Genomic DNA, 24213 nt, shown 5'->3' on the forward strand with positions numbered 1-24213 from the left:
AAAACCATTAAGTACCTACATAGTTAAAACTTAAAAATAATCTAGGTGTCCCTTCGTCGATTTTTTTGAATAACAATATAATTAGCCTTTAATAATAATTTTACACGGAAAACTTTGCGACTTATATGCATATAAACGGCCGTCTGGTGTAGTGGTAAGTGACATGGTCACTACACAAGGGGGTCGCGGGTTCGAATCCCGCCAAGGGAAGATATTTGTATGATAAATATAAATGTCTTTCCAGGGTTATGGGTGTAAATTAAATATATGTATGTGTATAATAAAAATATTATATTTATTTCCGTTATCTGGTACTTGTAACACAAGTTATTTACGAACTTAGCACGGGACCAGTTAACGTGGCGTGATTGTTAGTAAAATATTTATTTACTTTATATAAATGGATTAAACGTCCACCAGTCCCTCTGATTTAATAAACAAATTATGTAATCATATACTTTGATCAGCATTGATGTATTGTAAAACAAAAGATGACACGATATTCATCAACGCTTTCTACCGCCCACGAACACAAACAACACAACACAACGCAACATACATTGACGGCCATGTTCATAACAACGGTGTAAAATCCGAAAACCATTTCATACTATCATTTTTCATTTCAATATCAGTTTCAAAATCAAAGTGATTTAAATTAAATTTTATTTTTACACGCTTTATATTAGCTTCACTTGTATGTATGTTTGTAACTGACTCCTTTAGACGCGATTTTGACCCACTTTAAACGGTCAGATTTCATTCAAACTTTGTAGATTTATCGAGGACCGATGAAAATTCAATATTTAAAAAAAATATTGAAAATATTTAAATACAACTAAAAAATTAAAAATAAATAATATTATAGTTTAAAAAACTAAAAAGCACGCTTAATATAAAATTCAACTAAAAAATAGAAATACTTTTTAGAATGATATTTAAGATATCATTGAAATAATAATTCTTCTGCTCATTGTCAGAAAAATCTTTATAAGTAATAGCACCATGCACCCCACACTTTTTTTACAATAAAATATATATTTTTTTTACACTATTTTCAATTTAAATTTATTAAAAATTATTTTCTAGTTGAATTTTATATAAAGCGTGTTTTTTAGTTTTTTAAACTATTATTTATTTTTAAACTTGCCTGAAGTGCCACTAATGTTACTTAAGCAACTGCTTCAAATTTAAAATTTCCCCTGCGTTACGAGCGATAAATATACCTAATTAAACCTAAGTAAACGGCGAATACAAATATCAGATATTTGTAAATACTATCATCCCAACACAGATTAAATTGCAAGGGCAATTGGGATTAAGTTCATCGCTAAACCATATTATTTGTGCTGCGCTAACTCTACTACTTGCAATTTCGCTAGATTCTCCATCGTATACCTACTATTGGAACGAATACAAATTCGAATAATGTCCATAGTAGTACCACCACTCTGCCTATTTCAACTATTACAAATTCGCGCGGACCGGTGGGTGAGCTCACGGACTCAATCTCAGAGAATTGTTAACACTGGCCCTAGGAAGAGGAGTGCTTCGTTGAATCTACCGCCGTATCGGAAACGCGACCCACTGAGAAGATCCGGCGAGAAACTCAGTGGATTTTTGAATGTAAACCAGCCATGTATATCGTGTTCCGATGAAGGGTTCGCCCACGCTTACTCAATCAAAAGATGCCGCTGGTGTCGCCCACGATGAAATCATTTGTTATGCTTGTTTATTAGTTAACGTGATCTTGCACTTTGGACAGAGTTAAGCAATGACGCTCGATTATATGTTCGTAGTTGTACTATTTGGTTCGTAGTGCAGCCATCCGCGAGCGCTCGCACAGTTTACTGTCAGAAGCTACCCCAGCAAAAGCTTTTTTTTTATTGCTTCGAAGGGTGGACGAGCTCACAGCCCATCTGGTGTTAAGTGGTTACTGGAGCCCATAGACATCTACAACGTAAATGCGCCACCTATCTTGGGATATAAGTTCTAAGGTCTCAGTATAGTTACAACGACTGCGCCACCCTTCAAACCGAAACGCATTACTGCTTCACGACAGAAATAGGCGGGGTGGCGGTACCTACCTGTGTGGACTCACTAAAGGTCCTACTACCACCAGTAACATACCAGTAAGCTTACTGCCAGAATGTCAGAAGCTACCCGATCGGATTCACAATATGCCCTAGGACTACTAAAATGGTTCACAAGACTGCCTATGACTACTGCCACTCATCCATTTCTGATTCCGAAGGTTAGAACAATAATTCCAACATGCTTCAGACCATACCTTTGGTGCGAGGTAGACAGCATTTAAGTTGTGGGCTCGTGGGTTAGCGCAGCATCAGGATATCTTAAAAAATGTGCAACTCACATGAAGTAGATTTGAAAGCTTCAGAAGTGCTGTATATCACAGTGATACAGAAGTTTTTAATTCAAGAACATAAGTTATTTATTGATTTATGTTTTGCTACTTTTAATGCGTAATAATGTATACTCTACTTTTCTACTCTTCCTCTGTATGCTTCTCATTCTACATTCAACGGCTTGAACCTGAACTCTCTCCTGTGTAACGGTAGCGGAAGACCAATATTACAAACAAAAAAAATTGTTAATTGTGATCCAGTTCACATCTATTTAAGGTTTTTTTTTAAATCGTTAATTCTTATAGTTCCTCTAAAATCGGTTGTAAGCTTATAGTGAATAAACAAAAAACCGATAATGGAAACTTGTTAATAATTATTCCCGTTTATTTAGAGGTAAATACGTGTACTAACATCAAATCGATCGATTAACTAGCTAGGCACGTGCCCTTTAAATGGAGCAAAACATCCTGCGGGATACTGTGAAAGCTACGCGCGGCCGTTTCCTAATACTATAACCATTTGATGCAATTGTATCGATTATTTCGAGAATCCAAGCGCACTGTAGCTTAGAACTTAAAATAACGTTTCTTGTACGAGCTTACGGAATTAGGTGTCCTTTTATCCTATCCATCCATTCTATGCTATCCCCATATCCTATAAGTCGTTTAACAGTAAGACATCATGAGCTGCAGTGAGCGTCATGATGATGTCCCGGGCAGTTTTGATCTCTATAAGCGATGTTGTATGATAGTAACAAATTTTATGATAGTATAATAATAATAAGCCTTTATTGCTGTTTTACTTACTAATTACTAACTTAATAAATTACTTAATAATAAATTAAATTTAAATGCAACTTATAATCAAGTATGTATTCCGTTCGGCGTTCGGTGTGGTTTTCAAAACAGCTTGTCTCTCGACAAAGGCCTCCTTCTCTAAAGATTGCCAATATTCTCTATTTTTGGCCATTCGACTCCAATTATGATGGTAATAGTATATTAATAGTGAAGTGATAGTGATTTAGTTTTTATTCAGTTCTCGCGGGTAGTACGCATAATTAAAACCATTTTAACAGTTTAATTGACTGTCGTCCGTGAACCACGCAAAACTATAGTCCAAAACGTAAAAAATAAGATGATGACAATAAAATGCGAGATTTAACCCTAAAAGCAATCTTAATTATGGTAGTAATTAGCCTGAAATATCATAACTAGGCAAGTTAAGCCGTGAAAGTAGCGCGTGTAGCCAGAAGAGTAATTGATAACACGTAGGCGTAGCCGACGAGGACTTTGATCTCATGTCTCAAGGGATATGCTATTATGGTGTCGACCGGCTCTTGTGCCGATAATAAAGTGGACCCTAAAATGGTTAAATTATATTTTTTTTAATTATGAAAACGAAAAAAAAAAACACTAGGGTGACAAAAATTTGCCAATAATAAAATTCAAACCCGCAAAATTATAATTTGCGTAAACCAGTAATTAGGTAGGTAGGAGGTATTGTGAGTGCGCACGGGTAGGTACCACCACCCTGCCTATTACCTACTGCGACTGCCGTGAAGCAGTAATGTGTTTCGGTTTGAAGGGCGGGGCAGCCATTGTATTGTAAAAACTGAGACTTAGAACTTATATCTCAAGGTAGGTGGCGGCTTTTGCGTTGTAGATGTCTATGGGCTCCGGTGACCCCTTAACATCAGGTGGGCCGTAAGCTCGTCCATCCACCTAAACAATAAATAAATAAAAAACTACGCTTTTCGTCGAAAGTCCGATTCGAACCTGGGCTGGTTTGTAACCAGAATCCGGCACGACCACGCGATCAAAAAGTACACTGTACAAAACTATTAAGATATTCGTTTGACAGGAAAAAGATATAAATTAGAAAAGGGTAATTAATATCATATAGCAATAAATTCACTACTAGTTAAACAAGTAAGGGCGTTTTATGTCGTGTTCGTTCTATTATAAATCTAAACATTAGGGCCTTAAGATTGAATATCAAAAACTTGTAATTTTCTAAATGTAATTAATGTATTAGAGAATGCGAACGTTTGTAGGAGGAGATTTATCTGGATAATTCGTCGATTCAGTCAATAGGTCGATTTTCTAACGAGAAGACAAATACTAATTAATCGATATACGAATTAGCATAAAATCGATTTTTGCAAATATGTATTTAGACGCTGGCGGTCGTTGTCTGGGAATGTCTTTCTTGTTTATACTTCGATAGTGATAGTAGCCCGCAATTTTCTCATGGTGTATTAAAAACTAATAAATCATACTCATTACCTTATCAGCCAAATGGATGCCGATCAAAATTTGGCATCGCATGCACATGTGCCAAATGTTTACAGAGAGATAACGAAAACATGTTTATCAGCATGGTCATGTGTGAAATTGAACAGCACTTAGGAGGGGTAACAGGTCTGACTAGCATGTGAATATTTATCGGTTTTGTTTCTAGTACACGACCCAATTATTATAACCTAGATTTTAAATGGGAGACGGTGTATTATTATGTAGAGCTGATGATAACCTTGACAACGTGTTATTCCCAGATCTTAATTATGTACGAATTCTTTATTTAACTATTTTATTATTTTTGCTTGGGTGGGTGGACGAGCTCACGGCCCACCTGGTGTTAAGTGGTTACCGGGACCCATAGACATCTACAACGTAAATGCGCCACCCACCTTGAGATATAAGTTCTAAAGTCTCAGTATAGTTACTAACACAATGTAAGTCGAGTTAAAAAAAATAATTAAAAACATTTTCATGTGTTTCATATGTGTTTGCTCTACATCCACATTCGCAGACCTTTTACTTTTAAAATGGCTTAGGCAAATAAATATTTAGCAGACAGCGAAGCGTCTGTTGAATCCGCACTGGTAAGTACCGTCCACCAGTATCCTGATTATTTCTGCTGTAAAATATTCCGTGTGTTCCACTTTGAGCCCAGGGCCTCAGTAATTATCACTAGACCACTTAACCAAACAACAAAAAAAAGTTGTAATATTAATATAAAAAAATAGTTAATTTTTTTTGATAATTATTTTCTAACTTGAAATTGGAATGAATATGAACAGTCATGCGAAGCAAATACCGCGAAATCTTTCGAACTCTACCCCATGGGAACTTGAGCTGAACTTTTGATTTTTGAAATACGAGTTCCGTTTGAAATCGGAATCTTTAGAATCTGCGTTTAGTAATTGCTCCGAAAATAGAATTTAAGCGACTCTGTGCCACCTGTGGTAGGGTAACCATATTTCACTACATTATTCAAATTTCAAAGACCAAACAAAATTTACTCGAAAATAAACTTTACACGTTCCATTACTTCATTATAATTTTTAGTCAAAGAACAAAATGAAAATTTCGGTAAAACTGTTTAAATTAGTGTAGCGGTTCCATAGCAATACCACTAATCTTAAAAATGGACAGGATTTGCTGCTGTTAGCACAAGTAGGAGCAGATGGCATCTTGCATTAAGATTAAGACTCGCAAAGCAGATGCCTTTGAGCTGCTTTTTATTTTTGTGGACGAGTTCATGACCCACCTTGTTTTAAGTGGAGCCCATAGACATCAACCTCGAGGCTCATCTAGAGACCATGCGGCGCTCGAGTAGCTGTTAGCCAATCCTACCCCTCTTGCCTAAGTCCATACTCCCCCATCCGTCGTGATAAAGCTGCAAAGGTCTCTGGACAACCAGCAAATCCTTAACAATAAATAGATGAAATTGGTGAAAAATTAAATTTTATTTGAAATCCAATTATACATAGATGAGCTTTTACCAACGCAAACAAATTATGATCTCAATTCGAAAAGAATTATCCGTTGACACCGGCACACAAGTTGGCCCAACGTAAGCTGTTTAAATAGAATGTCCAAACCAAATATTAATCCATGGACTCTTCTCAATGTTCAGCGGAAGCAGAGGAAACTATAAACTGTTCATACACAAGGCTCGGAAGCTGCGTATCGACTCCAGTCACGTTCAACGACTAAATTAACTACCTCGTTGCCGCTCTTGTTAGTCTTGTTGCTGACTCCAACTTCGGATGTTGCGACAGCGACTCCCTGACTATTTGCGACTTTTAATGTCTTCGCGATTGTTTTAAGAAAATAGTCGGAATGTTTTGGAACACTACTTATCTGTTTAGTACTGTTTGTTTGCATCATTATTTATTATTTCCATACTGTTGATGTATTATGCGTATGTAAGTATATTAGTATGTATTTTAGAATGTTAAGTCGCAGACGCAAGTTTCAAAATTCACATTCCACCTACAGAGGGTAACTATTTTAAGATACTTTACGCGCGAATGCGTAGACACAGTCTCGTACTTCATATTAACAGCTAATGGTGTAATGTCATGGACACTGATGTCTGTGCTCGCAGGGATACCAGACACAAAATATAATATTCAATCAGAAATGAAATAATTTATCGGGTATTTTTAGGTTTGTTAAAATTTTGCGTTTTTTGCTTAAATTCGTGTTTAGTATACACCTATTTTTTATAATTCGATATTTTGAACGCTTCTCACCTTGCATAGTCATTTGTTAATTAACACAAATAATTTTAAAACCTAAATTCGTAAATGAAAAACAATATTCGTAATGTCCAACAGTGGACTAAAATAGGCTGTTAATGATGATGATTATGATAATCGAAATAAACATAAATAATTTAAAAAAGTAATAACGGCTCAACCATAGTGACATTAACATTGTTGATGTCAACGGGTGACATTGGACACTCCTGCTACCAAAGAATACCGACCAATTCCAAACCGAATTCCGACCAAACTTTTTTTTATAGCCTTTGTAGGCAAACAAGCATACGGCCCACCTGATGGTGAGTGATTACCGTTGCCCTTGTACTTCAGCAATGTCAGGGCAGAGCCAAGTTGATGCCTACCATTAAGTATTCTCCGCAAGCCTCGTTTGAAGAAGGACATGTCATAGCGCTCGGGAAACACAGTGGAGGGGAGCTCATTCCAAAGCCGGATGGTAGCCCTGGCATTGCGGAATGGTCCATGGGCGACGGTAACCACTCACCATCAAGTGGGTCATATGGTCGTCTATCAACAAGGGCAAGAAAAGAAAAAAAGTTCGTGACAAAAAAGATCTCTGGAAACGCACTGTGGATGAACGCAGTGGCTCCAGGTTTTTAAGTCGTCGTGGCCTAAAGGATAAGACGTAACGAAATACGTACTGAACAAATGTTCACGATTGACTTCCACGCTGAAGGACTAACATAGTGTAATAAAAATTCAACCCGCAAACTTATAATTTGCGTAATTACTGGCAGTAGGACCTCTTAAATCCGCATGGGTAGATACCACCGCCCTGCCTATTTCTGCCGTGAAGCAGTAATGCGTTTCGGTTTGAAGGATGGGACAGCCGTTGTGACTATACTGAGACCTTAGAACTTATATCTCAAGGTGGGTGGCACATTTACGTTGTAGATGTCTATGGGCTCCAGTAACCACTTAGCATCAGGTGGGCTGTCAGCTCGTCCATTCATATAAGCAAAAAAAAAGGTAGAATCACTTAATACATTTCATATTCACGTTGAAAAATCTTCAAATCAAAAAAGGACCATACTAACAACATCGCCTACTAAAATATGAGATGAGAACAAAATAAAAATAAGATTTGGGGGTATGAAGACGGTTTTGTATCCCAAAAAGACCCATCACTGAGGGTTACAGTTTCTTGTTACATAGAGTTTTACGTTTCAGTCGCACTTACAGTATTCATTTCATTAATAGTAAAAATATGAACTGACAGAAATTTAAAGAGGTTTTAAAATAGAAATCTTTTTACACACTATGTTTTGTTTTGGCTGACAAGCGAATTCGGTTCGCCAATTTACTTTAAGGTCGAATTTTAACCCCAAGTTAAACTGATTGCAGTGAAATGAACAAGTCATTCTAAATACTAGTGGCCCCGCAGTAGTCTAGATTCGACTATAATTAATTGAATTTATAAGTTTAAACATTATTACGGTTCTATTGTCAAACACTATTATATTTCGATAATATAATCACAGTATTCGCGATAACTGCACTATAGATCAATAATATTAAAGACAAACAATATTAATCTATTTTCAATTCGACCACAGGCTTTAAACAATAACAAAAGTTTCCCAATTGACAATAAACAAAGAGTATATTTTTATGTATGTGATGTGTCAAATACATGGTAGTGTGTGTTTAAAGTATGTTTTAAGCATTATTTAAAAAAAATATTAGCATTGTGCACTACTTCTCTATATTCTCTATAAGTGTGAGAAATTTCATACTCCTCCGTCCGCGCAATTTTCGTAAAAAGGGGTACAAAGTTTTTGCTTCACGTATTAATATATAGATAAGCTATTGTCAAAACCAATGATTTAATTGTGAAGTTAATGAAACGAGTAAGTTTGATCCCGTGGGAGCGACATAGGCAAACCGCAAACTTAGGTCGAAACGATTCACTGTCAGATACTGGCATGCTCCATTTGTTACTCTGTATTAAGTACATTTTTCAAATTATTATTTCTCTAATTATTTACCTTTTTCAATTGCGCTTTAATTTATTTTATTGAAACAATAAAAAAACTTCGTTAAAACAACACAAAAATTCAAATGATCACCTTATATAATCAGTAAGTACGACAGCCCACCGAAATCAAAATGATTTTTTTATAATGTAGATTTCTTTAACATGACCTATGTTTTAAATTTACTTTTGAAAATTCAAATTTACGTGATACTTATTAGCATTGCCCTTTTTCACTTATCGTTTAGTCTTGTTGCTGATTGCATCTAATTCCGAGCTAAATACACGAGTTAATGTAAAAAAATAACACACAATACCAAAAAAACTGACGTCTTTGTAAAAAAGAAATGTTTCCCTACATTTACTCTTTTAAATATAGTACTCATCACTAGAGTACATTGCGGAACATAGCTTCAGTGTAAAAGTGTCAATTGTGGGATTTCTGTGAGATCGGATCGTCAGAAGCTCGTCACGGCCGTGACTAACAATGCAACGACATCTGATACTCTGGAATGTAAGACTACAGATTACATTACATCGACTTTCACATAAGAATTGGATTAGAAGTTACAGAAGATCTAGTGGCGCATTATCATTGGTCACAATTGATTCGAGCATACAAATATCTTTTGCAATATTGTGTGGACTGTGGATCACTTGAACAGCAAACTATATAGTCGGCGAACGTCGGCAGTAAATATGTATTATAATCCGTATGATAATCTTGAGTTCGAACTCTAGCTATTTTTTTTATTGCTTAGATGAGTGAACGAGCTCACAGCCCACCTGGTGCTAAGTGTTTAGTGGAGCCCATAGACTTCAACAACGTAAATGCGCCACCCACATTGAGATATAAGTTTTAAGGTCTCAATATAGTTAGTTACAACGGCTGCCCCACCTTTCAAACCGAAACGCATTACTGCTTCACGGCAGAAATAGGCAGGGTGGTGGTACCTACCCGTGTGGACTCACAAGAGGTCCTACCATCAGCATCATGCATCATGCAGTACCGTGCATTGTAGTTGAACTCAAATCATAAGGGAGTTTTAAATGTAGGTACCCATTTCTACCATTAATTTTATTATTTGTAAAATTTTGTTAACATTAAATAATTTAGCGCTCTCACGCCGATGAACTGATTTATCTAACAAAACATAATATATTTTCTTGAATTTAGTATTGTAAAAGTAAGCTGATATAATGGAATATCCCACGAGGCGATTATACAGAACAATATGACTTTCTATACTTAATTACAAAGTAATGATCGCACACAATAACCGTGCGAAGCTACGTGCCTTTTTATCTGACAACATTCCGTACGGAATGAGACGATAATTTCTAATTATTCTGTGGATTCAATGGGCGAAGCGAACTCATCAAGAGCCTGCTGTTTAATTTCATTACAATTTCGTAAATTTCATTAAACTAGCGGTCCCCCGGTAATCAAATTTCGACTATAATTAATTGAAATTATAAGTTATAAAGACTATTATTTTACTTCCTATAATCACAGATTTCCCGAAGGCTACATTATAGACAAACAATATTAATCTATTCTCAATTTGACCACAGACTCTAAACAATGAGAAAAGTTTGACAATAAACAAATAGTATGCATGCGTGTGTGCGTCAAATACATGGTAGTGTGTGTAATGGGTATTTTTATTGATTTTATGTACTTTTTAGGCATAATTTAAAAAGATATTAACATTCTGCACTCCTTCTCTATATTCTCTATAAGTGTGAGAAATTTCATGTTCCTCCGTCCGCGCAGTTTTCGTAATAAGGGATACAAAGTTTTTCCTTCACGTATTAATATATAGATATTCTATTAGATCGAAAGCTTCCGGCTCACCTACTGGACTTAGGTAAGCCGCCTATTGTACTCATGAGCATGCAGTTATACGTAGCTAAAGTCGGCATGAGTTTTTCGAATTTTATGTATCTTTACGAAGCGTCCGTAGCCTAAAGGACAAGAGATCGGTATAAAAGCATCAAGCGACCTGCTCAGAGCGAGTTGGCAAGTTTTTAAAAATAAATGAACACCTAAGGTTTATTTACGAACAACTTCCATAAGAAAAACGTTGTTAAATGGAAAACGTATTTACAAAATATGCATTATTTGTGTCTGGTAGGACGGCGCATACAGTATATGTTGCCCTAACATATACAGTATGCGCGCGAGTGTTGACGGTTGTGACGCCCGCTTATCAATTACCGAAAATGTACGCTAACCCTATTGTGCTATTTGATTGTGAATAAACCATGACTACTCCGCTTCCAACAAGCTTAGGTAGAAAAAAACGTACTGAAAAAAGATTCCGACTGATCTGTCGGTTGTCTTCATCTGATAGAGATTGAATTGGAATTTAAAAAATATTTTTGTCTATTAAAAGTAAATAAGTAATTAATTATCACATTTATTTCATTTCATAATTTGCAAAATAACCTTAAACCAAATTGACAGCTGTTGACTAAATCGATAGTTATTAACCATAATTAATTATGTCACAGCACTACCGCATTCCTCAGGATGGACATAAACTTGCCCGCCTACAGTATATACCTACCTACAGTAGATCCTACCTGTTTAGTCGAATGGATGGGATAGCTCTATTAACTCAAGAAAGGATGCAGTGTTAACGTTGTGATATATTAGTCGCCACTCAACATTAGATGGACCGTCAGCTTGTTTGTCCATCTACATCAAAAGAATTTTGCAAAATTGAGTCACAAACTAAAACATGATAAAATTTTAGAGCATACAAGTGTTCTGAACATGACTGAATATTAATGAACTCCAAATTAATGACGAGTAAACACGCCAATTCCTCCCGCTACCAGCAGCACAATAGTTGCAGTACTGATTCTATTAGCTGCGGTCTGACGTCCGACTCACACAAGGTTGTTAGTGATGAACTATAGATAAGATGGCAACAGCTGCTTTTGTTTTTTTATTCTATGCATTTAGTATTTCATTTCCATCGTGTGAACGACTGCCTTCTGTATTACAAAGACAATTTACTCGAAAAATGTTAACACAATATTTTTATCCCTACATCAGCCCGCTGAGTTTCTCGTCCGATCTTCTCAGCGGGTCGCGATTGCGATCCGGTAGTAGATTTATTCGCGAAACATCTGCTCTTGACTTGTTAAGTCTCCTTTGGAGGCGCTCGGGCAGCTTTCAGCAAATCCCATCCCTTCTGGCCTGAGCCTTTGCTCGCTAACCTGTCCTGGTGAAACTGGAAAGGCGTTTGGGCCACCAGTAATCCTTCCTTCCTAACATAAAAACAATCACTTATTATTTATGTATATTACAGTCATACAACGAGAGTATAGTAATTAGGGAATCTCATTATTAACTAGCGTATCTGCGCTCAAAAACGATCATCAAGAAAATGTTGAATCCTTGCTGTGAAAATCAAACACAAGCTTCTTCGGTTTTCGCGACAATCGCAGACATTTTTTTTTTTTAACTATTTATTGTTTTAAATTTATAGTTTTTGACGTTTCAGTAATTACGTTCTATAGTTGCAGAATTTAATATCTTAAAACCAACATTCAGAATCAAGAAATGTAATAGTGCATAGATTAGCGCACACCACATCCTCTATTTAATGAAATATTCACAAAAACAACGGGACAACGTTATTTAACAGATAAAAGTAATCAAAAACAAAGTTACAAAAAAAGAGTCAACAAGAAAAATAAAATACATAATGTGTACCTAGTGTAGAACAGAGCAGTGGGTAAGATAAGAAGGAAGTTTGATTTTTTTAAATGTCTACATTTTGAATTGACATTATTAACTGCAGTAGTTAATAATACAATCTTATTGACATTATTAACTGCAGTAGTTAATAATAGTACAATCATATGCTATCTTATGAACATTATATTGAATGCCGGAACTGGTGTTATAACTATTTTCAACGTTTTACCTCAGCGCTTGTTGGCTGTGCGTTTGGCGTTGGTGGGTTTTCGATCGAGTCCTATGGTATTCTGAATATATATTAAACCTTGTTCAAAAAACAGGGGATCATTCAACTTCTTCTAACGTTCAACGACAGATAGATAACCTATCCGAAAGCAAACAAGCAGAGTGCTAGAGTTTCACTGACATTTGTGAGCAAAACGGTTTTTTTAAAAGAAAGGTTTATTCTTTTACTTTTTTAAGGGTATTCTTTGACACAAACAACACAAAAGTTTTACAAGATATTAAAACCTAAAGAAATATATTAAACTAGCTGACCCGGCAGACTTCGTAGTGCTTCAATCGATAAATAAAAGACCTAAGTTTTTGTATAAAATAAACTTAAAACAAACAAAAGGAACATCAAAGGAATAACAAAATTGTTATTTTTATTTAATTCCGAGCATTTATTTACCTTTTAAACCTTCTCTGGACTTCCACAAATCATTCAAGACCAAAATTAGCCAAAACTGTCCAGCCGTTCTCAAGTTTTAGCGAGACTAACGAACAGCAATTAATTTTTATATATACTTATATAGATATATAATTGATTAATTGTTGAATTGATTAACTACATAATATTACGCTGTGTAACAAATGCAATAAAATCAGTCTACACAAAAAACCGCTTCAATGAGCCGATGTTAAATAAAGTCTTTCATTGACGACCGACCTTGTCAGGTCAACTCGGCCTACCTCACTCCGTTACGAGAAACTCCAACCGATCCAAGAGCATCATAGTGGATTACCATAAAGACGAATAATAGTTTTCTATTTACATAATATTACTTACACTAGGTGTGTCGATCGAGTTCATATCAAATATATTTTTAAGATAAAGACAATTAATTAATTAATTCGCTTTGGCCTGATACATGTCAACAGTTTTTTTTTCTGGCTCTAACTAAATTAAAAATTAACCAAACTGGTATTCTCCAACTAATTTGTTGTTTAACACAGTCGATCGACATTAATATAAACATAAACATTATGAATTGTTTACTTAAAGCACACATTTTTTTACTAAAGTGTTTAAAAGCGACGTTAATAACTTACCGTCAGGTGCGCTGTATGCACATACGCCTACATATATAATAAAAATAAAGACGCGTAACAACAAATAATTTGAGCGACCTACAAAAATTGCTTATCCGTTACGTTACGGTGTGACAGAGTCCAATTTCGTTGTCCAAAACCAGTTCGGGATTGGGCTAACTGTCAGGAATGTTTACTGCTTATTTCCTTTGCGCAACTCCGTGAACATATAAAGCAATCAATCCTTAGTATTACAAAGTTACATAATTGCTTAACAATCATAAATGATGATGGCTCCGGTGTTATATTGAAGGTGGCATTAATATTATGCACTCTAGCGAAATATCTTCAATTGAATTCGTAAATGTAATAAAAAATGTGTGCGTGTACTAGTGTACACACGTAAGAAGTGAAACTTGTTTATGGCCTTATTTTTCGAAAAATGATCTACATGCATCTTTCTAGAAATTGGTTAAATAAAGTTAAATTAGATAAAGTTTAAACAAAAGGATTTTATTATCATAGACATGAATACAAAAAAGTTAAATTAGATAAAGTTTAAACAAAAGGATTTTATTATCATAGACATGAATACAAAACAGATGGCGCGTAACGGAAAAAAGTGACGCGTAACCGAAAAATGTGACGGTAAATTTTTTTCCAACGCCGATAAGGAAGTTTCACTTCAATAAGATGTAATCTCATTCTGTATCGTGAAACTCTACGAGCGACTTCATCACACATCGGCAATCTTCAAGAAACCGAATCGTAATATTTCTTCTTCTTTTTCTCCACCTTATCGCACTAGGTGGGGTCGGCACAGCTAATTTTTCTCTTCCATTCTGTTCTATAAGCCGTCATCTCAACACTCACTCCTCTCTCTCTCTCTCTCTCATATCATTATTTACACACTCCATCCGTGTCTTCTTCGGATATTATATATTATTCATATTTAAATGTTCTAAAGTCGAAGGTAGCTATAGTGAACTATGTTTTGAATCTTCGTGTTTGGCAGTCCACGAGTAATTCATTACAGTTGTCAACGGTTTGAGTGACGGCTGCGTGAATAAAGTTACCTATTCATTTAAGTTTTGCGACTTTTTCTTCCTACCTATAACAGCCTTGAGGGGCTATTTCAGCTTCGCCCTAACGTGTGAAGATGAGCTCACGGAGCTCAAACCGGAGGATTACTAACACTGGCCCTAGCTAGAGCAGTGCTTTGCAGAATTAACCACCGGATCGGAAACGCTACCCACTAAGAAGATCCGGCGAGAAACTCCGTGGGCTGTGTCTATGGGTTAATTTGCGACAAACGTAACGAGGATGCGAAACCAAAGCGTTATAATTCCTCTTGCTTATTCTAGTTAATGCAAATGTTGATCTAGAACAGGTGATTACCGCTAGATGGCGTGTTTATATCGCATTGTTAAGTCCGCGACCGGGACTCGAACACCGTGGGAACGTGGTGCCAACACTCGGTAACAGAACTACACCTGGTAACCTGTGTTTCGTGGTATTGGTTAAACTGACAGCGATTAACGATTTTCACGAGAGCGTTTTGATGGAAACATTGCGCTACTGATGATAATAAACGCGCCGTGGTATGTTACAAATGAAAGAATCCACTGCGATCTTGCCATAAGAAAAGTCAAAGATGAAGTAATAAATAGAGCAAAGACCTGCTTTGAAAGATTAGGAACGCACTCAAATAACCTATATAGTTAAACATGTAATGAACAACCAAACGGCCACAAGAAGACTCAAAAGAAGAGCTCCACAAGATAGATCCACTGTAGATTGATTAATATGGAAATGTTACAGGACGTTGTGCATGCACCACCAATAAAATTGAATTTCTCAAAACTATGGTTGAATGTGTGAAGACAGCTTACTATTTATATTAAATGAAGAAAAAAAGGTAGTATCGCCTATAATTACTCTTTTTATTTATTGCCTAGATGGTTGGACGAGCTCACGGTCCACCTGGTGTTAAGTGGTTACTGGAGCCCATATACATCTACAACGTAAATCCGCCACCCACCTTGAGATATAAGTTCTAAGGTCTCAGCATAGTTACAACGGCTGCCCCGCCGGTTAAACCGAAACTCACACAATACTCATAATCAAGAATAGAAAAAACACACTCACATTGCTTAAAGGACATTGTACTCAGCATTTCTTATTTGTTCCAACAGTCGCGCATCTCGTCACATTCAAAACTAGCCGGTTAGCCGCTTTATGGAAAAATAGTGTAACTTTAAATTAAACATTAATCGCTATCCGCTCGCAACAAACCTCCTGCCGAATGTGTCGTGTAGAGTACGTGTACATGTGGTAGCGTGCACATTATAGACTACAAAACTCATTGAACTATCAAGTAGCTAATCACAGATACCGTTGTCTTGTAATACTTGGGTCAGATTACAATGTAAATTCACGGAAACATCTCGGTGATATCATGAGTGTGTTAATTGCTTAGATGACCGGTGTCGTGTTTAGTCAAACAAAAACACCAATTGAAGGGGAACATTACAAAGGTGTTTTGAAGAAATAATTAAAATCGAAATATGACGATGATGCCATAACTTTCAAAATGGGATAGTTTGTCCCTGTCTCACAAGCGAGCGAGGGTTCATATTCCATTATTTTTTTCTTCTTTTTTCCCTACCTATACGCTGGTAACTTAAGGGGCTATTCCAGCTAAGCTGCGACTGGTAGGTGAGCTGACAGGACTCAACTTGAGAGATTTTGCTAACACTGGCCCTAGCAAGAGTAGTGCTTCGCAGAATCTACAACCGGATTGGAATCGCGACCCACTGAGAAGATCCGTCGAGAAACTCAATGGGTTGAGTCTATGGGTTAGTTCGCTCGTCGAACTCTTTGCCGAATTCGACGAATACAGTTGCCAGGGTTCCTAAGCCTGTTCTTAGTGATTAGCTTAGCTGAAAGCGCCTAATGCTAGAGTTAATGGATCTGATAGATCTGCTAGGACCGCTCTGGGGCGACGACGGTGACTGGCTCCTGCGTGAGCATGAGTCGAGGAGTAGTCAGCGGCGGCAACGATAAGGCGATTATCATGACGCATAGCCTTATCGAAATACCGTTCCGACGCTGACTTCAGCTGTTTCCGGATCGATTCAAGACCCAGGTCGTCGTGTAGGTCGATGTTTCTCGCGAACCATGGTGCTCCGACGTCTAATCTGCAAAAACGGTATTGTAGGGATTGGAAAGTGCCTATCTGTGTGCGGGCCACGTGAGTGAATATCACACTCGCGGATGTCATGAGACATCATATTATTAAAAAGCACAAGTATTTATACTCGGCTTAGTAAATCCATATAGCATTTCTATCGGACCTCTTGTGAGTCCGCGCGGGTAGGTACCACCACCCTGCCTATTTCTGCCGTGAAACAGTAATACGTTTCGGTTTGAAGGGCGGGGCAGCCGTTCTAACTATACATGAGACCTTAGAACTTATATCTCAAGGTGGGTAGCGCATTTACGTTGTAGGTGTCTATGGGCTCCAGTAACCACTTAACACCAGGTGGCCTGTGAGCTCGTCCACCCATACCATAAGTACTTCTTGTAATCAAGTTACTTCATCGCTAATTCTGAGTCTGTGTCTCGTAAATAAACGCCTCGTGTTACTTCCGACGATGGCGAGTGTGGTAGCGGTGTCTGCTTCAAATTCCAACTTGGGCAGCCAACGGGCAATCTTGAAACTTTACACTTTGACGAACCAGTCGGCTTATTTATTTTAAACTCATGTCATAATTACTGGTACAGGACCACCTGAGAGACATCGCGTCACGTCGTACCATGAAGTATTAACACCGCTGCATTTTTCATTTGAGAAATTGCAAAACTAAATTAATGGAAACGGTTCAGTTTTCATTTGAAAATTCCCACAATTTTTGGTCAAATATGTGTAGATAGTGTAGATAGAACAATCTAAGGAATCCGATATACATACTTCAAAGACAAAAATTAGTAAATCCACAACTTTTAATTTGCATTTCTAAATAGGGTCTGTGATGCTTTTTTTTTTTTTTTTTTTTTTTTATTGCTTAGATGGGTGGACGAGCTCAAAACGCCTCGTGTTACTTCCGACGATGGCGAGTGTGGTAGCGGTGTCTGCTTCAAATTCCAACTTGGGCAGCCAACGGGCAATCTTGAAACTTTACACTGCATGCATGCATGCATCCATATTTAAGCTTTTTCATTAATTAAACTTGATATTTTTGTTGTTCAGAATATAAATTATCTAACTAAAGTTTTGAAAAATATGCATTTCAATTATGTACATATCTGAGATTAGAGAATTGGGATTGTTTCTCCAATCTCAACTGGCGCCAAAATAATATAAATCTGGTGGTAGGACCTTTTGTGAGTCCGCACGAGTAGGTACCACCGCCCCGCCTATTTCTGCCGTGAAGCAGTAATGCGTTTCGGTTTGAAGGGTGGGGCAGCCGTTGTGACAATACTGAGACCTTAGAACTATATCTCAAGCTGTGTGGCGCATTTTACGTTGTAGATGTCTATGGGTTCCAGTAACCACTTAACACCAGGTGGGCTGCGAGCTCGTCCACACATCTAAGAAAAAAAACACACACACTTAAAGTTTAACAGGATAGAATTTGTGTGAATTGTAACTCCGTAAAAAAATAGCGAGTACTTCTGTTTGCAGCCTGGATAGTAGAATTCAAAATATCATGAAATCAAAACACAGGTTTGAATGCATCTGCTAAGGTGTACTTTAAATTAGGTTCATATTACTTTCCAGCAAAAAAATGTATCATAATTAATAACTCCGTATAAGTAAAAAGTGAAAATGTATTCCGTTTACCTTGACAAATTAATAAATCTTAAATGGTCTTTACGGTGCAGTAAATATTCAAGAGTTAAAGATCCATTCAAGTTTATCAGATCTTGCCAACCTTAATGTTTTATCCTTAAAAAGTATTTCGCGAATGATAAACAAAATTATGAAATTACAAAAAAGTTTAAATATATTTTCGTCAAGCATCAATGGTTTAAAATGTAATAATCGTTATAAGCCGTGGTTTGTTATAAAGCTTTAAGGTTATAATTCGAAATTTATATATGTAATTAGAAAAATTTATCACATCACAAGTATTTGTCGTTTAAAGTGTTATTAAAAAACAAACAAATTCTCAGGAACAATAATATTCTGCTATATGCAGTTTTATGCAATACACACTGCATGCTACTGCATACATAAATATGTCTGAAATGTTTAACTACATATAAGTTTCTAAACGACTTTAATTCATGTAGGTACTTGTTGAGTATATGCGCCATCGAAGTCGTAAGAACGATGGTAATTTTTAACGGGAGGAAAATAAAAATAAAGTATTGTGTGAGGCATGCAGTGTCCTCACATTTTTTTCGCTCTAGGCCTACTAAATGATATTATGCATGTAGTTAAACAGTCTGGATTTATCAAAAGATGAGCCACGGGCACGACTGCTTAGATGCCAATAAAAAGAACAAAAGGCCTAATAAAATTAAGCGATATCGGCTCCGTATGATCCCGCACGTGACGTCCGGCTAAGGCTTTTGATCCCGGATACTTGGACATAGAATACATTAATAATAGCCCTGAGAACTTTGAATGTATCGAGGATTCTAAGCCAGAAGGGATTCATTATGAAGTTGAAGAGCGTTGATTATCTATATATTAATACGTGAAGTAAAAACGTTGTATCTCTTTTTACGAAAATTGCGCGGACAGAGGAGTATGAAATTTTCCACACTTATAGAGAATATAGAGAAGGAGTGCACAATACTATTCTTTTTTTTAAATAATGCATAAAAGATACATTAAATCAATAAAGAAAACATTACACACCCTACATACCATGTATTTGACGCACACACGCATGCATACTATATGGTCAAACTTTTGTTCTTGACGTCTGTTGTCAAATTGAGATCAAATATTGTTTGTCTTTGTTAATATTTTTTATAGTGTATGTATTTTTTAGTCTTGGCGAAATTTGTGATTATAGAAGTATAAAATACAATCATAATAGTGTACAAACTTACAATTCCAATTAATTATAGTCGAATTTAGACTACTGCGGGACCTCTAGTAAATTTTAATGTCGTGCCATTCCGAGTCATCAGCCTATAAGCAGGCAGTTAGTTATAGTTATTTTCGGCGCGCATCGCGGTACCGTAAGTTTCGTGTAGTCGGTGTGGTGGAGCTCGATGGGGTTTAGTCGGTAGTCGTTCTGCGGGGCAAGTGCCTCGCGCGCCTTTTTCAAGGCGTAGTCTCCTGTGAGAAATTAGGGGAGGTGAAGGACCTCGGCCCTTCTCTTCTCCCCTTCTTCCTCTCAGGAGGCGCCGGAGTCCGACATGACCCGGTCCGTTACCCTCCTCGACCGGGTATCCGTAAATGGATTCCCCAGCGTTAAAAAAAAAAAAAAAAAGTTAGTTATAGTTATAGTGTTGTAGTTGTGAAGTTTCCAAAAGCATAGCAATAATGAGATGTTAAGCTATTGTTCTTTTTTTGTACAGCTAAAGGAGAAGACCGACCCAGCTGCAATTAAATGGTTACCGGACACATACGGTACACCGCCACCCACCTTGAGATACGAGTCGAAATTGTCAACATCGACGTGTCTATGCTGAAGCAAACAATACACATATTGTTATAGCGGTTCATAAAAGCTGCAAGTAGATCAATCCAGAACCCGCAAAGAGAAGTCTTTCTATATTTGTGTTTCATTGTATGCGATACACGATTTAAGCAATTAAAATGCATATTTTTATTTATTAACATATTTCGTACTAGCTGAGTCTCGCGATGTTTGTTACCGGCGATTATCGTCGTACCGCACGTGACGCCGCGGGTCGAAGCTAGCCTAAGTTACTCCTTATATCATCAGCTACCTATCAGTGAAAGTCTCGTCAAAATCGGTCCAGCCGTTCCAGAGATTAGCCAGAACAAACAAACAAACAGACACACAAAAATTGTAAAAAATGTTATTTTGGTGTTTGTGCCGTATATATATATTAATATTCATGTAGTAAAAAGCGGTTATTTCAATATTACAAACAGACACTCCAATTTTATTTATATGTATAGATGAACAATTACCTAATATGTGTTCCGATCATTTTAAATAAGTAGTGCCACTAGTTTTTTAGAGAAATTGCTGTGATATAAAGACATGGATGCACGGATGCTTGGCCAGACCGAAAATACAAACCCAGGACACCAAAGTGATCACAACACTACCGCATTTGTTGCAAAGCGGTTTATTTTGATTTTTATACGCTCACTTATAAGTCGTTTTGCATAATTATGTGATAAGTGTAATAAAATCAATACCTTACTAATTATAATATGTTCAATTTGTAAGAGACACCGAATATGGGAATATGAAATAAAAAACTGAGACATCGGTTCCGCCCCCGACAACGCCAGGCGACCTTCATAACACGTCGCCCTTAACATTTTTACGTCTTACGAAATATTATAAATTGGTATATCTACTTTTTATTGGAAGGCCAACAAGCGTTTGGATCCTCATCATGGAGAATGGTCACCGTCGCTCATCGTTTCGAGGCACATGTCCATGATGACCTGGAGCTTGACTCAGTCAGTAAGTATCTACAGTCGGCATCATTGAGCCACTTTGAAAAGGGCGGCACAACATGAGAACCTTCTTGTCGTGGCCACTGGAAATTACATACCCGATTCTGTAGACCAAATGGTAAACAGTCGACGTCGCCCAAAACACGTCATTACGGATCCTCCCGATCCATTAACGGTGCTTTTAGGTACCACAAGCACCCGTCGCTTGCGACGAAGGCCTCGACGAGCGAATGAACCCACAGACACAGCCCACTGAGTTTTTCTCGCCGGATCTTCTCAGTGGGTCGCATTTCCGATCCGGTGGTAGATTCTGCGAAGCACTGTTCTTGCTAGTAGTTTCAAAGTTCAAGGGCCAGTGTTAGCAACATTCCGGTTTGAGCCCCGTGAGCTCATCTACACGTTAGGGCGAAGCTGATATAGCCTCTCAAGGATATCAGCATAGATAGGGGGAAAAAAGGTACATGTAAGCGGCTGAAGAAAAATTAATGCGTGTCTACTCTCGGACCTGCGATCAGGATCTTGAATATATAGATCCTAGATAGATTATTGTTAGTGGTAAGGCGTCTTGTAGACTAACACACGTAGGTTTGTGCCTTGTAGTGCTGGTCCATTCTGCCTAGTCCTGCTGCGAAACAGTAATATGCTCTAGTTCGAAGAGTGGGGCAGCCGCTGTACTTTAAAACGGAGACTAATTCATGTCTCAAGGTGGGTGGGGGGATTTACGTTGTTGATGTCTACGGGCTCCAGTAACTACTTAACACCAGGTGAGGTCGTCCACCCGTCTAAACAAAAAAAACGATACATAACCGAGGATTGAAATTAGACGGCGAATGATAGAAACATCGTAGAACATTGAGCATATAAAAACGCATAAAAATATCCATATAAAAGGGCTTGCCGCTGTTTCAATCTGAACTCCTAACTCCGAATTTAGTAGTTAATAAATAAGAAGCTCATCTTCCGACTAGAACATAATGTTTGAAAGGTGTCCGCCTACGTAACAGTGGGCGGGAGGCCATATCGAGCCATATGTTTGTAAGTCTCCCATCAGCTCTCGCCCACAGGAGCATGTACTAAAGGGCATATTACCTAATCGAGGTTAACACGATCGGTTTTTAATTAGGTAAAAAATTTGGTAACGATGCCTACGTTTGTTTGAATGCCGTTCGGAATATAATGTAACTCGGAGTACCCGTATCGGATTTTTGAACTGTGCCGGAATTGAAATCGTATGTGCTTAGTGCGAATTTTTTAACGTGCTCGATAACGTAAAGGTTAATTTGTATGGAGTATGAGCATAAAATTTGTATGGAGTTGCAAAGTTTGCCCACGTTTGCCGCTAGGGGCGCTGCTCCAACTGCATACAATACAATATAACTGCACTTTTATGTTATCGAAAACGTTAAAAAACTCGCTCTAAGCATACTGAAGTATCTACGATTTTTTTAAAAAAAAACTATTTATTTTTATTAAAATTCAATGATTTATATATTTGGTGGGTGGTACTAAATGTACTCTCAGATAGGTGCCGCTATTCTGATCATTTTTACCACGAAGTAGCCCCATTAAGTCTAATAACAACACACGAATATGCAACTTCAACGGCCTTAATTAACTTAATAACATACCTACAAGTGTCAAAAACACGAAACAATTGACACTATTTAATCCCTAAATGACATAAGTACTTGAAGCTAATCTAAAAAAGTTTAATTTTTGCGAAATGCAGCCATGTACCGAGCTGACGGCCCACCTGATGTCAAGTAGTTACCGGAGCGTATGGACATCACAAAATGAATGTTGTCACCGGCATTGAAACACGACAACAGATAATAGCTTTAGACTAATTCAATTAACAAGGTCAGTTCCACCTACAGATAAACCGAAATCTAACAATAAAAATAAAATAAAACAAATTATACATATTCAGATCATTTAGAAATATATTGTTTATGAATAGACGGTATAAAAATGTTAAGTTTGAAATTATTATTTATTTTAATGATTTCATACGAGAAACAAATACTCTGGTGAATAAAACCGGTACAGTCATGTTGTCAATATTTGGTTATCTGTCAGTAGTAACAATTCTAGTAGGTATTTAGCATAGGCCATAGAAAATGCATTAATGTGAACAAATTATCTATAAAATAATAAAGTTAAAAGATTACATAACGATCGCTAGAACGAGGTGTGCCACTGATCGATTAAAATTAGGTAGGTATTTATTGCATACTAGCTGACCCGGCAGACTTCGTAGTACCTCAATCGATAAATAGAAGACCTAAACTTTTGTATAAAATAAACTTAAAACAAACAAAAGGAATCCGTCCGATGGGGGACACATTAAAGGGAAAACAAAATTGTTATTTTTATTTAATTCCGAGCATTTTCATATTTATATACCTTTTAAACCTTCTCTGGACTTCCACAAATAATTCAAGACCAAAATTAGCCAAATCGGTCCAGCCGTTCTCGAGTTTTAGCGAGACTAACAAACAGCAATTCATTTTTATATATATAGAAGAGAAGAAGAAGATAGAAGATTAGGCAGACGAGATCGCGATTCACTTGGTATCAGGTGGTCACCGGACCGCATAAAACAGATCTAAATTGGGTTCTGTAACGTCTGTATCAGAAGCAGAATATGTTATTTCTTGG

General features: G+C 37.0%; 1 non-coding gene across 1 annotated transcript; it reads left to right on the forward strand.

Annotated features, from left to right (window-relative positions):
• Positions 1–4406: 4406 nt before the first annotated feature.
• Positions 4407–4533, forward strand: Mir3393 (microRNA mir-3393). The gene has a single exon (NR_107670.1). It is a non-coding gene; the product is annotated as a microRNA mir-3393 (primary transcript).
• Positions 4534–24213: the final 19680 nt, after the last annotated feature.

This window comes from Bombyx mori, chromosome 4 (genome assembly GCF_030269925.1).
Source record: "Bombyx mori chromosome 4, ASM3026992v2".
In the NCBI taxonomy this organism is placed as follows: domain Eukaryota; kingdom Metazoa; phylum Arthropoda; class Insecta; order Lepidoptera; family Bombycidae; genus Bombyx; species Bombyx mori.